Consider the following 17841-nt stretch of genomic DNA (forward strand, 5'->3'; position numbering starts at 1 on the left):
TTATTCAATATAGTTCTTGAAGTTCTAGCCAGAGCAATCAGACAACAAAAGGAGATCAAAGGGATACAGATCGGAAAAGAAGAGGTCAAAATATCACTATTTGCAGATGACATGATAGTATATTTAAGTGATCCCAAAAGTTCCACCAGAGAACTACTAAAGCTGATAAACAACTTCAGCAAATGGCTGGGTATAAAATTAACTCAAATAAATCAGTTGCCTTCCTCTATACAAAAGAGAAAAAAGCCGAGAAAGAAATTAGGGAAACGACACCCTTCATAATAGACCCAAATAATATAAAGTACCTCGGTGTGACTTTAACCAAGCAAGTAAAAGATCTGTACAATAAGAACTTCAAGACACTGAGGGAAGAAATTGAAGAAGACCTCAGAAGATGGAAAGATCTCCCATGCTCATGGATTGGCAGGATTAATATAGTAAAAATGGCCATTTTACCAAAAGCAGTCTACAGATTCAATGCAATCCCCATCAAAATACCAATCCAATTCTTCAAAGAGTTAGACAGAACAATTTGCAAATTCATCTGGAATAACAAAAAACCCAGGATAGCTAAAGCTATCCTCAACAATAAAAGGACTTCAGGGGGAATCACTATCCCTGAACTCAATCAGTATTACAGAGCAATAGTGATAAAAACTGCATGGTATTGGTACAGGGACAGACAGATAGACCAATGGAATAGAATTGACGACCCAGAAATGAACCCACACACCTATGGTCACTTGATTTTTGACAAAGGAGCCAAAACCATCCAATGGAAAAAAGATAGCATTTTCAGCAAATGGTGCTGGTTCAACTGGAAGTCAACATGTAGAAGAATGCAGATCGATCCATGCTTATCACCCTGTACAAAGCTTAAGTGCAAGTGGATCAAGGACCTCCACACCAAACCAGATACACTCAAACTAATAGAAGAAAAACTAGGGAAGCATCTGGAACACATGGGCACTGGAAAAAATTTCCTGAACAAAACACCAATGGCTTATGCTCTAAGATCAAGAATCGACAAATGGGATCTCATAAAACTGCAAAGCTTCTGTAAGGCAAAGGACACTGTGGTTAGGACAAAACGGCAACCAACAGATTGGGAAAAGATCTTTACCAATCCTACAACAGATAGAGGCCTTATATCCAAAATATACAAAGAACTCAAGAAGTTAGACCGCAGGGAAACAAATAACCTTATTAAAAAATGGGGTTCAGAGCTAAACAAAGAATTCATAGCTGAGGAATGCCGAATGGCTGAGAAACACCTAAAGAAATGTTCAACATCTTTAGTCATAAGGGAAATGCAAATCAAAACAACCCTGAGATTTCACCTCACACCAGTGCGATTGGCTAAGATCAAAAACTCAGGTGACAGCAGATGCTGGCGAGGATGTGGAGAAAGAGGAACACTCCTCCATTGTTGGTGGGATTGCAGACTGGTAAAACCATTTTGGAAATCAGTCTGGAGGTTCCTCAGAAAATTGGACATTGAACTGCCTGAGGATCCAGCTATACCTCTCTTGGGCATATACCCAAAAGATGCCTCAACATATAAAAGAGACACGTGCTCCACTATGTTCATCGCAGCCTTATTTATAATAACCAGAAAATGGAAAGAACCCAGATGCCCTTCAACAGAGGAATGGATACAGAAAATGTGGTACATCTACACAATGGAATATTACTCAGCTATCAAAAACAACGAGTTTATGAAATTCGTAGGCAAATGGTTGGAACTGGAAAATATCATCCTGAGTGAGCTAACCCAATCACAGAAAGACATACATGGTATGCACTCATTGATAAGTGGCTATTAGCCCAAATGCTTGAATTACCCTTGATCCCTAGAACAAGCGAAACTCAAGACGGATGATCAAAATGTGAATGCTTCACTCCTTCTTTAAATGAGGAAAAAGAATACCCTTGGCAGGGAAGGGAGAGGCAAAGATTAAAACAGAGACTTAAGGAACACCCATTTAGAGCCTGCCCCACATGTGGCCCATACATATACAGCCACCCAATTAGACAAGATGGATGAAGCAAAGAAGTGCAGACCGACAGGAGCCGGATGTAGATAGCTCCTGAGAGACACAGCCAGAATACAGCAAATACAGAGGCGAATGCCAGCAGCAAACCACTGAACTGAGAATAGGTCCCCTATTGAAGGAATCAGAGAAAGAACTGGAAGAGCTTGAAGGGGCTCGAGACCCCAAAAGTACAACAATGCCAAGCAACCAGAGCTTCCAGGGACTAAGCCACTACCTAAAGACTATACATGGACTGACCCTGGACTCTGACCCCATAGGTAGCAATGAATATCCTAGTAAGAGCACCTGGGGAAGGGGAAGGGGAAGCCCTGGGTCCTGCTAAGACTGAACCCCAGTGAACTAGTCTATGGGGGGAGGGCGGCAATGGGGGGAGGGTTGGGAGGGGAACACCCATAAGGAAGGGGAGGGGGGAGGGGGATGTTTGCCCGGAAACCGGGAAAGGGAATAACACTCGAAATGTATATAAGAAATACTCAAGTTAATAAAAAAAAAGAAAAAGAAAAAAAAAGTCAAAAGATTAAACTCTTTTCTGAGATTCATTCAATTACATAAGTTTAATTGCCTTTAAAGTAAAAATCAAAAATTAGATGATGTATGCTATGTACATCAAATAATCTCATAGTGAATAAATACTTGGAAAAAGCCTCTCTGGATAAACTCTAAACTCTGCATCCCCATGTCTGATGTCAAAACACTGTTCAAAATTAGATCTTTTGACATTTTTGTTGACTGCACAACAATTCCTTTTGTGAGCTTCCATTCCTGGTTAGCAGCTTTCCTCAGCAGATATACCATTGCTTCCCTTCTCAAATATTATGGGGTCTCCAAGGCACATTAAATGTTACAGCTTCAAGTTGTAAAGCCTGTGATGCACATATCTATCCTCTGATTGACTTCACTGTGCTGCTGTTGTTGCTGTTGATCATCTCATGGTACTGGCATCTCCAATCCACTGTAGTTTTCCACAGCAACTATAATTTATCAATAACCTCTCACAGGCTTTCTTCATGGAAAACTTCTTTAACTCATTTGCATGTTCCCTTCAGTTTTTGGCCATCAACTGAAACTGAGACTGCATCTTTACCAATGATACTCCCTGGAATCTCACAGTTTCAAGTCTCAGCTACTCTCCATTTTCTCTTTATACCTCCAAACCACCACCACCAGGATGAATCTTATAAATTACCAACTCCACTGTCATCATGAGGTAAAAGCTTGGCTGTCTCTGGAGCACAGCTTCATTGTGATCTCAGAAAATACTTTCCAGATTTTCCCACAGGGATGATGATTTCTTCCTAATCACAGTTAATTTCTTAGTTCAAGCTGACATCAATTGTCACATGAATCCCTTATATTGTTGACTCTAAATCCAGATCCACATGGCTGAATCTATAGAATTATGATGCTTTCTGCAACTAGAACATGACCATCTTTTCTTACTGCATTATTAGCAGCTTTATGTTTTTCATTTACTTCACTTCCTAAAATTTGCTATCCTAGAACTTGCTCTATGTTTAACCTTGATCTCAGAGATCTGCATGTCTCTCTCTCCTGAATGCTGGGGTACCACAGGCCAGAATTTCAGTGTTTCTCTACTTGGAACATGGTGTAAAGAAGGCAGGCCTAGGAATCAAGAGATCTGCTTGCCTCAGTCTCCTGGTATTAAAGGTGAGTGCCATCATGCTTGGAACTAAGTTTAGCTGAGTGAGGTCTGGCCCAAAAATTATCACTCATTTATCTCATTGAATATAGGAGTCAAGTCAATTTCACTTGAACCAAACATATTATATATTTTTTCCTTTTTCAAATTGCTATTTTTCACTAAAATGCTCTTCACAGGATGAAACCAGAGGCTGATACACCTGAGAGCAGAGGTAAGACAAACTCTTCTTCTCTGAGTGACTCCCTTACAGTCCTCAAGACACACAAATGAAGGAGAAGTCTGGGACAGGACTCTTCTACTTTTTGCCTGCATCCAGAACTGAGCGGTCACACAGCTCTCTGAACACAGATCAGGCTATTAATAAACAGGTCTACAGGAGTGCTGACACGCAGGCTTATGAGAAGATCAAGACGCTAACAGAGAGAACAACACAGGCTAACACCAGAGACAACCTGGTGGTGAGAGGCAAGTGTAGGAAGCTAAGAAAAGAAACCAAGACTATTTCATACCACTAGAGCTCAGTTCTCCCTCCAAAGCAAATACTAAATATCCAAAAACACGGAAAAACAAGTTTATGATTTAACATCACACCTCATAATGATGATAGAGGACTTTAAGAAGGACATAAAAAACTCCCTTAAAGAAATAAAGGAAAACAGAGGTAAACAAGTAGATGCCCTTAAAGAGGAAACACAAACATCCCTTAAAGAATTACAGGAAAAGACAACCTAACAGGTAAAGGAATTAATCAAAAGAACCCAAGATTTAAAAACAGATATATAAACAATAAACAAATACAAAGGAAGAGAACCCTGGAAATAGAAATCCTAAGAAAGAGATAAGGAGTCATAGATGCAAGAATCACACATAATATAAGAGATAGAAGAGAGATTCTGAGGGCAGAAGATACCATAGAAAACATGGACACAACTGCCAGAGAAACAGTAAGATGCAAAAAGCTCCTAACTAAAATCATCCAGAAAATCAAGGACACAATGTGAAGATCAAACCTAAGAATAAGAAGTATAAAAGAGAGTGAATACTACCAAATTAAAAGGCTGATAAATATCTTCAACAAAATTATAGATGGGAAATTCCCTAACTTAAAGAAAGAGATAGGCCACAAATGTAAAAGAAGCCTACAGAATTCCAAATAGATTGGACCATAAAAGAAATTCCTCCTGTCACATAATAGTCAAAACACCAAATGCACAAAACAAAGAAGATTAAAAGCAGTAAAGGAAAAAAGTTACATATATAGGCAGACTTATCATAATTAATCCGACTTCTCACCAGAGACTGATCCTGGGCAGAAGTCATATAGACTCTAAGACAACTCAAATGCCAGCCCAGGCTACAGTATCCAGCAAACCTCTCAATTAACATTCATGGAGAAACCAAGATATACCAAAAAAAAACAAGGTTACACAATAACTTTCCAGAAATTCAGCCCTACAAAAAATCATAGAGAGAAAGCTCTAACCGAAGGAGAGAAATTTCAACCGGGGAAAAGAAAGAAATTTATTTTCTTGCATCAAGCCCAAAGGAAGTGAGACACAAACATAGTTACACCTCAAACAACAAAAATAACAGGAAACAACAACCACTTTTCCTTACTAGCTATTAACATCAATAGACTCAATTTCCCAATAGAGAGAAATAGACTAACAGACTAGATACTTAAAGAGGACCCAGCATTTTGCTGCATAAGGAAAACACTTCAGTGACAAAGACAGCCACTACCCCTGAGTAAAAGACTAGAAAACAATTTTCTCAGCAAATGGTCCTAAGAAACAAGTTGGGGTAGCCATTCTAATATCAAACAAAATTGACTTTCCATTAAAAGTTTTCAAAAAGAAGAGGAAGAATTTCATATTCATCAAAGGAAAAATCTACTGAGAAGTACTCTCAAATCTGAATCCTTCTGTTCCAAATGCAAGGACACCTACATTTATAAAATGAACCTTACTAAAGCACAAAGCACACATTGCACACCACACAATAATAGTAGGAGATTTCAACACCCCTTCTCCCATCAATGGACAGATCATGGAAGCAGAAAGTACAGAGAGACATGGAGAAACTAACAAATTTTGCACCAAATGGATTTAACATATATTTTTAGCACACTTCGTCCTAAAACAAAAGAATATAGCTTCTTCTCAGCACCTCATGGTACCTTCTCCATAATTGACCATAAAATCAGTCACAAAACAGGCATAAACAAACACAAGAAGACGGAAATGATCCCATGTATCATATCATCTTACTACAGACAAAGGCTGTCTCTTCAATAACAACAATAACCACAGAAAGCCCACATACACATGGAAGTTAAACAATGTTCTGCACAATGATAACTTTGTCAAGGAAGAAATAAAAAAAGAGAAAGGAAATTAAGAACTTTTTAGAATATAATGAAAATGTAGGTACAAGATTCCCAAACTTATGGGATACAGTGAAAGTAATGCTAAGAGGAAAACTAATACCTCTGAGTGCTTCCAAAAAAAAACTAGAGAGAGCATACATTAACAACTTGACAGCACCCATAAAAGCTCTAGAAAAAAAAAAGAATCAAGTACACCGATTTAGGAAATAATTAATCTCAGGGCTGAAATCAACCAAGTAAAAACAAAAAAGAACTAAACAAATTAACAACAAAACTAGGAGCTGGTTGTTTGTGAAAATCAACCTGACAGATTAACCCTTAACCAGACTAACCAGAGGGCACAGAGAAGGTATTCAAATTTACAAAATGAAAGGGAGGAATTGAACAGTAGTGGCGGTGGTGACTCTGACAAATTGGGACTCAGTGCAAGTACCACAGACTAAACCATGATCATTTCGAGGATCTTCAGGCTCTCCTCTGTCCTTTGGTCAGCAGTCTCTGTACAACTGAGGAGGAACATTGGTGTTACAGCTGTGGTGTTTAATAAGGAACTTGATCCTGTACAGAAAATTCGTGGACAAGATTAAAGAGGTCAAAACAAAGCAACAGACATCTGGAGGACCTGTTGATACTGGCCCAGAGTATCACCAATATCTGGACAGAGAGCTTTTTAACCTTAAACAAATGTTGGTAAAGGAGAGATGGGTAAGTTTCCTACCTTCAACTTTGAGGATCCTAAATTTGAAGTCATTGACAAACCCCAGTCTTGAGGAACATATACCATGTGGCAATTTCTAATAAATTAGTAGTAAAACTAACCTAAAGTATTCAAATAAATATTCACTTTACAGTTAAAAATTGAAAAGGGAGACATAACAACAGAATGTGAGAAAATTTACAAGATCATCAGATCCTACTACAAAAGCCAATAATCAACAAAACTGGAAAATCTTGATCAAGTGGAAAATATTCTAGACAGATACCTGATATCAAATTAAATCAGGATCAAATAAACCATCTAAACATTCCCATAACTTCTAAAGAAATAAAAGAAGTTACTAAAAGTCTCTCAACTGAAAAATACCCAGGATAAAATGGGTTCAGTGCAGCATTCTATCATAACTCCATAGAAGACCTCATACCAATACCGTCCAAACTATACTACAGAATAGAAGAAATAAAAGAAACACTACACAATTTATTTTCTGAAGCCACAATTATGCTTATAACTAAAACACCCAAAGACCCAACAAAGAGCAAGGATTGCAAACCAATTTCCGCTATGAATATCGATGCAAAAATACACAATAAAATTCTTGCATACCAAACCCAAAAACAATTCAAAACAATCATCCATCATGATCAAGCTGGCTTCATCCCAGGGATGCAGGAATGGTTTAATATACAGAAATCCATAAACATAATCCACTATGTAAATGAAATCAAAGGAAAAAAGAAAGATAATTATTTCATTAGATTCTGAGAAAGCATTTGACAAGATTCAACAACACTTCATGATAAAAGTCCTGGAAAGATTAGGAATTCAACATCCATATCAAAACATAGTAAAAGCAATATACAGCAAAACAGTAGCTAATATCAAGGTAAATGGAGAGAAACTTGAAGCAATCCCACTATAATCAGGGAATAGACAAGACTGCACACTCTCTCCCTACTTATTCAATATAGTACTCAAAGTCCTAGTCAGAGCAATCAGACAGCAAATTGAGGTCAAACTGACACAAATTGGAAAGGAGGAAGTCAATATATAACCATTAGGAGATGATATGATAGTATATTTAATTGACCCCAATGATTCCACCAGAGAAATAGTAAGCCTGATAAACAACTTCAGCAAAGTGACTGGGTAGAAAATTAAGTCAAACAAATCAGTAGCCTTCTCAAAGGATAAACAGTCAGCGAAAGAAACTAGGGAAATGACACCATTCATAATAGTCATAAATAATACAAAATACCTTGGTGTAACTCTAACGAATCAAGGGTAAGATCTGTGTGACAAGAACTTCAAGTCTCTGAAGAAAGAAATTAAAGAAGATCTCAGAAGATGGAAGGATCTACTGTGGTTATGGATTGGCAGGATAAATATAATAAAAATGGCCATCATGCCAAAAGCAATCTAGAGATTCCATGCAATCCCCATCAAAATTCCAACTCTATTATTCATAGAGTTAGAAAGAGAAATTTGCAAATTCATCTGGATATCGAAAACTATCCTCAACAATAAAAGAACTTGTGGAGGAATCACCGTCTTGGACCTCAACCTGTATAACAGAGCAAAAGTGATAAAAACTGTATGGTCCTGGTAAACAGAAAAGGAATAGATCAATAGAATAGAATTAAAGACCCAGAAATGAACCCACCCCTATGGTCACTCAAAATTTGACAGTGAATTAAAACCATCCAGTGGGGAAAAAAAGATAGCATTTTAACAATTTTTGCTGGTTCAATTGGAGGTCAGCATGTAGAAAAATGTAAATCATTCTATTCTTATGGCTATGTAAAAGGCTTAAATACAAGGGGATCTAGGACCTGCATATAAAACCAGATACACTCAAACTAATAGAAGAAAATGTGGGGAAGAGCCTCGAATACGTGGGCACTCTGAAAAATTTCCTGAACAAAACACCAAAGGTTTATGCTCTTCAAGAATGGACAATTGGGACTTTAAAAAATTGTAAAGCTTCTGTCAATAGGACAAAATTACACCCAATTGATGGGAAAAGATCTTTACATATCCTACATCTGATAGAGGTCTCATATCCAAAATATATAAAGAACTCAAGAAGTTAGATTCCAGAGGTCAAATAACCCTATATAAAAAATGAAAAAATGTGGTACAGAGCTAAAGAAGGAATACTCATCTGAAGAACATTGAATGACTGAGAAGTACCTAAACAACTATTCAACATTCTTAGTCATTAGGAAAATGCAAATGAAAACAACCATTAGATTTGACCTTACACCAGACGGAATGGCTAAGATCAAAAGCTCATATATAAACAGATGCTGGTGAGGATGTGGAGAAAGAAGAACACTCCTTAATTGTTGGTGGGATTTCAAGCTAGTAAAACCACTCTGGAAGTCGCTCTGGAGAGTCCTCAAAAATTGGATACAGTACTGCCAAATGACCCACCTATACCACTTTTGTGCATATACCCAAATGATGCTTCAACTTTAACAAGGACACATGCTCAAATATGTTCATAGCAGATCTATTTATAATAGTCAGAAGCTGGAAAATACCCAGATGCCTCTCAACAGAGGAATGGATACAGAAAATGTGATACTTCTACACAATGGTGTACTATACAGGTATCAAAAACAATGACTTCATGAAATTTACATGCAAATGGGTGGAACTAGAAATGTCATCAGGAATGAGGTAACTGAATCACAGAAAAACACACATGGTATGCATTCACTGATAAGTGGATATTAGCCCAAATGCTCTAATTACCCAAGATACAATCCATAGACTACATGAAGGTCAGGAAGAAGGATGATCAAAGTGCAGATGCTTCAGTCGTTAAATGAATGAATAAAATTAATCATAAGAGAAGATATGGAAACAATATTTAGAGCAGAGACTGAAGGAATGACCATTTAGTGTCTGTTCCAACTGGGCATCCAGCATATATATATATATATATATATATATATACATATATATATACCAAACATAGACAATATTGATGAAGCCAAGAAGTGCATGCTGAAAGCAGCATGATACAGCTGTTTCTGTAGAGGCTGAGACAGAGCAGGACAAATACAGAGGCAATTCTAGCAACAAACCTTTGAACTGAAAATAGTGTTCCCAATGCATAAGTTAGAGAAAGGTCTGAAGGAGCTAAAGGGGCTTACAATCACATAAGAACAATAGCAAGCAATGGGAGCTACCAGGGACTAAAGCACTACCCAAAGAATACACATGGACAGACCCACAGCTCCAGCCGCTTATGCAGCAGAGGATGACTTTATTGGGCACTAATGGGAGAAGAATTCTTTTGTCCTTTAAAGGCTGGACCTTAGTGTAGAGGAATGTCAGGGAGGTATGGCTGGGTTAGGGATGGGGAACACCCTCAGAGAAGTGGAAGATCAGATGGGATGGGGTGTTATGTACGGGAAACAAGGAAAGGAAATAACTTTTGAAATGTAAATTTTAAAAATCCAAAAATTTAAATATATAAATCAATAAATCAACAAGTAAGTAAGTAAATAAATAAATAAATGAATAAATGAATAAATAAATAAATAAATAAATAAATAAATAAATAAGTAAATACTAAAGCAGAGAGCAAATACTTTGCCTTTCTGGGGCTCTTTCAAAACTTTCTTTTGCAATGCAATCAGTAAAATTTCTTAAGCCTCAGGTATATTCCTCAGAAAAGGACAAAAATACCACTAAAACATTCTCTCGGCCACATATTAACATTCTTTTCCACTGAGAACTCCTAGGCATGATCTACACAAGCCAAAGCAATCTCAGTAACAAAGTCTTCCATATTTCTACTAGAATGACCCATTAAGCTTAACTTAACTTATTCCACAACTTTATAAATCCAATGTCCCAAAATCATAATTTCTCCAAATGAAAACATGGACCAGCCTATCATAGCAATAACTCAGTCCTTGTCATCAACTTCTATGTTAGGGTTTGACTGCTGTGAACAGACACCGTTACCAAGTCAACTCTCATAAAAAAATTACTTGGGGCTTTCTTATATGTTGAGAATGTCAGTCCATCATTTTTCTTGTAAAAATATAAAGAATAAAAAGGTATTGGTGTCTTTTACCCTGCCAGGTCTAGCACCTCGGTGCCCCAAGATATCTGCTACACATTTTTTTAGTTTCATCTTTATTAACTTGGGTATTTCTTATTTACATTTCAATTGTTATTTCATTTCCCAGTTTCTGGGCCAACATCCCCCTAACCGCTCCCCCTCCCCTTCTCTATAGGTTTTCCGCTCGTCATCCTCCCCTCATTACCACCCTCCCCCTAACAATAACTTACACTGGGTGTTCAGTCTTGGCAGAACCAAGGGCTTCCCCTTCCACTGGTGCTCTTACTAGGATATTCATTGCTACTTATGAGGTTGGAGCCCAGGGACAGTCCATGTATAGTCTTTGGGTAGTGGCTTAGTCCCTGGAAACTGGTTGGTTGTCATTGATGTTCATATGGGGTCTCAAGCCCCTTCAAGTTCTTTTCTAAGATTCCTTCAGCAGGGATCCTGTTCTCAGTTCAGTGGTTTAATGATGGCATTTGCCTATGTATTTGCTGTATTCTGAATGTGTTCTCAGGAGAGATCTACATTTGGTTCCTGTCACCCTGCACTTCATTGCTTCATCCATTTTATCTAGTTTGGTGGTGTATAATTATGGGCCACATGTGGGCAGGATCTGAATGGGTGTTCCTTCTGCCTCTGTTCTAAACTTTGCCTCTCTATTCCCTGCCAAGGGTATTCTTGTTCCCCTTTAAAACAAGGAATGAAGCATTCACATTTTGGTCAACCTTCTTGAGTTTCATGTGTTCTGTGCATTTAGGGTAATTCGAGCATTTGGGCTAATATCCCCTTACCAATGAGTGCATACCATGTGTGTTTTTCTGTGATTGGATTAGCTCACTCAGGATGATATTTTCCAGTTCATAGAATTTGCCTATTAATTTCATAAAGGCATTGATTTGATAGCTGAGTAATATTCCATTGTGTAAGTGTACCATATTTTCTGTACCCATTCGTCTGTTGAAGGGCATCTGGTTTCTTTCCAGCTTCTGGCTATTATAAATAAGGCTGCAATCAACATAGTGGAGCATGTACATCTGTTATATGTTGGAGCATTTTTTGGATATATGCCAAGAGAGGCATAGCTGTGTCCTCAGGTGTCTCAATGTCCAATTTCTGAGGAATCTCCAGTCTGATTTCCACAATGGTTTTACCAGTCTGCAATCCCACCAAAAATGGAGGAGTGCTCCTCTTTCTCCACATCCATGCCAGAATGTGCTGTCACCTGGTGTGAGTTGGAATCTCAGGGTTGTTTTGATTTGCATTTCCCTTATGACTAAAGATGTTGAACATTTCTTTATTTGTTTCTCAGCCATTCAACATTCCTCAGCTGTGAATTCTTTGTTTAGCTCTGAATGCCTTTTTTTAATAGGATTATTTGTCTCCCTGCAGTCTAACTTCTTGGGTTCTTTGCATATTTTTGATATAAGCCCTCTATCAGTTGTAGGATTGGTAAAGATCTTTTCCCAGTCTGTTTTTTGCCATTTTGTCCTGACAAAAGTGTCCTTTGCCTTACAGAAACTTTGCAGATTTTTGAGATCCCATTTGTCGATTCTTGATCTTAGAGCATAAGCCATTGTTTTTTGTTTTTTGGTTTTTTTAAGGAAATTTTCTCCAATGCCCATGTGTTCAAGATTCTTCCCCACTTTTTCTTCTATTAGTTTCAGTCTATCTGGTTTGATTTGGAGGTCCTTTATCCACTTGGCCTTAAGCTTTGAACGGGATCATAAGCATGGATAGATCTGCATTCTTCTACATGCTGACCTCCAGTCTTGGCAGAAACACATTCCAACTTCTCGGCCGCCCAGTGTCTCCTGCGGCTGCACACTTTTCTACACTGAAACCGTCACATAAAAGAACACACAACACAATATTCTTAGATCCAATAGATAAGATATAATTGCCCACTTAAACATACAAAGCTCGGTACCATCCATCCTTTAGGAACATTGATAACAGCCTGTAAATACACCGAGCAAGATCTTATCATCAGCCTCCATTGCCCTTCCAAAGCTTCTCCCTCCCTCTCCTCTCCTCTTGTCTCTTCCTTTCTGTTCTAGTCTCCTCTTCTTCCTTCAAACTTCTCTCTAATCCATCCTTCCTTCTCCTCCAATGACAGGCCTCCTTCTATCCTGTACCTGCCCCTCACCTGTACTTTACAAATTCAATGGGGAGAAGGTTCTGGTGAAGTCAACTGTTCCTGAGTATATGAGGAGGCAGGTGTCCTTGGGGCAGTGGGATTAGCATCAAAATACAGATAACTTCAGGGCTAATCACAACATATCTTCATCAAGGCAAAAACATGGCAACATCCAGGCCCACGTTGTGAATGCAGAGCTGAGAGTTCTACATCTTCATCTGAAGTCTTCTAATAGTAAACTTCTGTGCAGCCCAAATGAGGGTCTTATAGCCAATTCCCACAGTGACAAACTTCCTCCATCAAGGACACTCTTACTCCAAAAATGCCACACCATCAAATAGTGGCCCTTCCTGGGCCAAGAATATTAAAACTACTACAGGCCTGTTAACAAATAATAGCCAGTTAATAATCTAAGGTAAACATATTCTTATTCAGTACACCTGGGAGAAGCACAAGAATGATTTTGTGTTTTGAAGAAACTGTAGCCACAAGACTCGTGTCTTTTTTTTCCCCTCAGAGTTTCTCACAAACATTCAGAAATCTCCTTACATGTCTTGATTCCTGGACTGTGTTCCCACAAGAGGCTATGTATCTGGGATATCTAAGAGTGAGAAAGTTTGGTGAATTAAAGCAAAGATATATGGTCATATTTTCATATACAGAAGGCAAAAAGAGGCAGGAAGTCATGATGTGATATAAAACTTCAAAGTCTATCCCCAGTAAAGTACTTTTGCTGTCAAGGCTCTACCACCTACATGTTCCACAACCTTCCCAAACAGCAAGCACATTGAAGTTGGGACTGAGTATATAAACACAGGACCTTAAGAGAGTCTTCATTTATGCAAACTTCCACAATCTCCTAATAACAATCCACTAATAATAAATTACAAAAAAGCAAAAACTCTACATTATTTTCTATGGGAATATTTGTGGTCCCTTTGATAAGAGGACCTTAAAATATATTATAATTTTTAAAGTGCATGAGAGAGTATTTGATACTGTACAGTCAAACACCCCTCTGATTTAAAATGATTTTAAAATGACAAAAAGAAATGTGGGGCACAAGTCTGGGACAGTAGTTTTGATGTTATATGATGGTGCTCTGGAGAATCATGTAGTCATCGTGAAGCAGAAATAATCACTATAGCAATTGTGAATCCATATAGAACCTTCAGTTACCACAAACTTTGACATACTACTTCTTTGTCCTACCCTGTCAGATAATGTATCTCCTGGAGACAGAAGCACCCCTAAATTAGCATACTGGTCTACTTAACAGTAATTCCTAGAACACATTATAACACATTTCAATTATTAATCATCTGCAGCTAATCCCTGCTAGCACTAATCTAAATAAATATAGTCATTTAGACCACCAGATTTGACATATTTCCAAACCCCGATAACAATTCACTCACTACTAAGTATTTAGAACCATTCATTTTTCAGGTTTGTAACCTCACTCAGGAAAAAAAAATGGCTAATTGTTTCCATGATAGATGAAGCAAGACTTTGAGATGAAAATGGGTTGAAAAGTCAAATATTGTAAACAGAGGAAGAATGTGTTGAATTCATGTAGAACAGTGGTTTCCATTCTTCAGGATGTGACACCTTTGGGGTCCAAATGACCTTTACACAGGTTCTTGAAGACCATTGGAGAAAATTACATTATGATTCATAAGAGTAACAAAACAACAGTTATGAAATAGTAACAAAATTAATTTTATGATTTGGAGTTACCATATCTTGTGTAACAGTATTAAAGGGGCATAGTATTAAGAAGTTTGTGAGCCACTGCTTTAGAATCTCCTTGAGGAACTAAGGGGAAGGATCAGGATCACCTTTTAGTAGTATCTTGCACAGAAAGGAGATCCTGTAGAAAGGGATTAAAATACCACCTCCAATTCTCCAGGAAACCAATAGAAGAGGATTCATCTAGGAAGTGATGGTGCAGAGAACTTTGTTAAATGTTTCACTCTGCTGAATCTATTAGAGGAACTTTAAAGAAGATACTTCAAATGATTTTGCGAAAACCCTCTTTTCTTCCTGGGACTTGACACACAGCTCAGCCTAGCATGCAAGTAGCCCTAAGTTTCATCTCTGACGCTTCATGAAGCAGGAACAAAGTTGTCTGTGTAAACGTGCATCACCACAATCATGAAATAGAGGCAGGATGGCAAGCAGTTGGTAGGTACATAGTGGGTAAGAATAGACCAAGATACCATGATATGTGAGCCTTGTCAAAGAGAGGGAGGGAGAGAGAGAGAGAGAGAGAGAGAGAGAGAGAGAGAGAGAGAGAGAGAGAATGAATCTCTCTTTTTTGCTTAGATGCCATGCCATCCTGGAGGGAAAGTACATTAAAAAGTGGGAAGCCATAATGACTGTTTAGGTTTCTTTCTTTTTATTTTCTGAAATATGTGAGTACATTATCTATGAGCCCCCTTTATTTACTTAAAGGATCACAGGGTACTGACAACCTAGAACAATAATTTAGCTATGAGCAAACAAGAGATCTTCTACTTGCAGTATATTTTGTCTATTCTAGTTTTCTTCACTTATTGACAATCCGCGTAGATAAAATCCATCTTGGGGCAAAACAACATACTCAGATCACCTTAAAAAGTAAATCAAATCACTGGCACAATATTGACTCACTTTAGAGTATAAAATGATTAAATATCTTAGAAGTAAAATTTGCCTACAAAAAAATGTAATTTCAGCAAAAGAAGCTGGGAATGATGTGCTGGTCAGTGTTTGATATGTTAATTAAGCCAGTTACCTAAAATGAATTTTTTGTTAATGCCAGCTAATATTTACTGATCTTTTATTATGGCTAGCCAATGTGCTAACTGACATTAACTGTTTCCCTGTGAGGGAGGCTCTTATCTACCTTCATAAATAAGGACCAGGACCAGAGAAAACCCCACTGTGTTTAATAATTTTAATTTATATTATTATTTCCTTATACAGAGATCTCTCTGGCAGTCTAGAGAATGAAATCCATATCCTAACACAAGGCGTGTGGCAGGCTCAGGCAAGGGCTCAGTGGTAAATATTTGCAGGAAAAAGTACGAGGACAACTCACAAAGCACACATCAAAACCCTGAGAATGGCAGCACAGCCCTGCAGTGGTAGCACAGGCCTAGAGTACCAGCCTTTGGAGGACAAAACACTAAAACCCCAATGCTTGCCAGCAAACCATTATAAAAATATCAACACACTCTTGGTGAAGAAACAGACCTTATCTTAGAAGACAAAGTGTAGTTCCCCTGAAGGTGGACAGCTAAAGTTGTCTTCTCGCCAACACATATAGATACCTATATGCCCGCACATACAAAAAACTTTTTTGTATTTTCATGAGCTGGAAGTCAAACATGTTATAAGAGAGGACCTATAATAGAATTAAAGAGCGTCTAGGGGGGTTATTTGGGGAATAGCATGAACATAGGAACACTTTCTGGATAATAACTGAAAAGGCTATTACAGCACATCTCTCATTGTGGACATGTTTCTATGGTAGAAGAAAGTGGATCCTCAACACATTTATAGTAACACTGGAGTTTGGTTTTGTCAAAACCCAGTCATAGAACAGAATTACAGGTTGTATATAACATTTTTTACTTTTGTTGACTACTTTTCATCTTTCTCAATTAAAAAAAAATCCATCTTCATCAAGTCCAAAGTCTTGACAGACAACTTGCAAGAGCCCTAGACTATTTGATATCCCTACATGGTGTTGTGTTCAGACTTGGAAGGGATGCTGAATTGTAAAATGACGTAAAATGTGATGAGCCTATTTGGGGACCCTGAGTACCACTGATTCTGAGGTGTAATTACCTTTGTCAGAATACTACAGGAAAGAAAATTTCATGGAGAGCAAGCAATACAAATAAACAATAAAATGGAGGCAATAAAAATACTTAAGTAAAAGTGTTGCCCTATTGATTGTCATCTCTAAGGTAATGTAACTACTTTAAAAATACATTTGTATCCCTCCCCTTGACTATCAGACTATTGCAACAACAGTACCTAAGAAACTAGAATTCCTCCCGAGTTCTCCTGTTTCCAAATGGAAATGTTGAGGGTGGATGCATCCAAATAGAGCTTATCTCCTGGAAAAGAAAGTCCAAGCAGTTTGGACAAGTTATCAGTCATGTTGATTCTCTGTGTAATATTAACCCAAATGTCATGTAAGGATCCTGACAACACTCTTATTTGGGCCATTGGAACTCTTTGTTTCTGTTCCCAATGTGACCATGTTGAATAAATCTTTTCTCTCTTTTTTTTAAATTTCTGTTAATTTCTCTCCTTCCTTATACAGAATGGATGACTGGACATAATGTTTCTAGGCTGCCAGAGTCCAGCTGTTACTCAAACAACTCTGATAATAATTCTTTGCATCAATGTTTGTAAATCCTTCACGAAGGACCTGACCCCTACTGAACAGTCTGTGCACATCGCTGTTTTCCTGTTACACATAATCTTTACTTAAGCAAAAACATTTGCCAGGCCAAATAATTGTTTACACATCAATTACATGGTAGTAATCTGGCAGCATCAATTTCCCCTTGAATTTTAAGTTAAAATACTAAAGCATAAGACAATCCTCTTAAAAGTCTTATGTTGATGGGTGGCAGATCAATTTGCTCAGGACTGTTCTTGAGAAAAAATGGTAAAAAAAAAAGGATACTGTAACTTAAGGAGAAAGACAAATAAACACAGTAAAGAAGAGAATAAGACTCCACAAAGAGGCTTCTACAACATCCCTCTCAGTTCTAGAACACCTGACT

General features: G+C 37.8%; 1 pseudogene; it reads left to right on the plus strand.

The window, feature by feature from the left end:
• Positions 1-6555: 6555 nt before the first annotated feature.
• On the plus strand, positions 6556-6879 carry LOC103690683 (ATP synthase-coupling factor 6, mitochondrial pseudogene; annotated as a pseudogene).
• The last annotated feature ends 10962 nt before the right edge of the window (positions 6880-17841 follow it).

Source organism: Rattus norvegicus, chromosome 10 (assembly GCF_021556685.1).
Source record: "Rattus norvegicus strain SHRSP/BbbUtx chromosome 10, alternate assembly SHRSP_T2T, whole genome shotgun sequence".
NCBI lineage: Eukaryota > Metazoa > Chordata > Mammalia > Rodentia > Muridae > Rattus > Rattus norvegicus.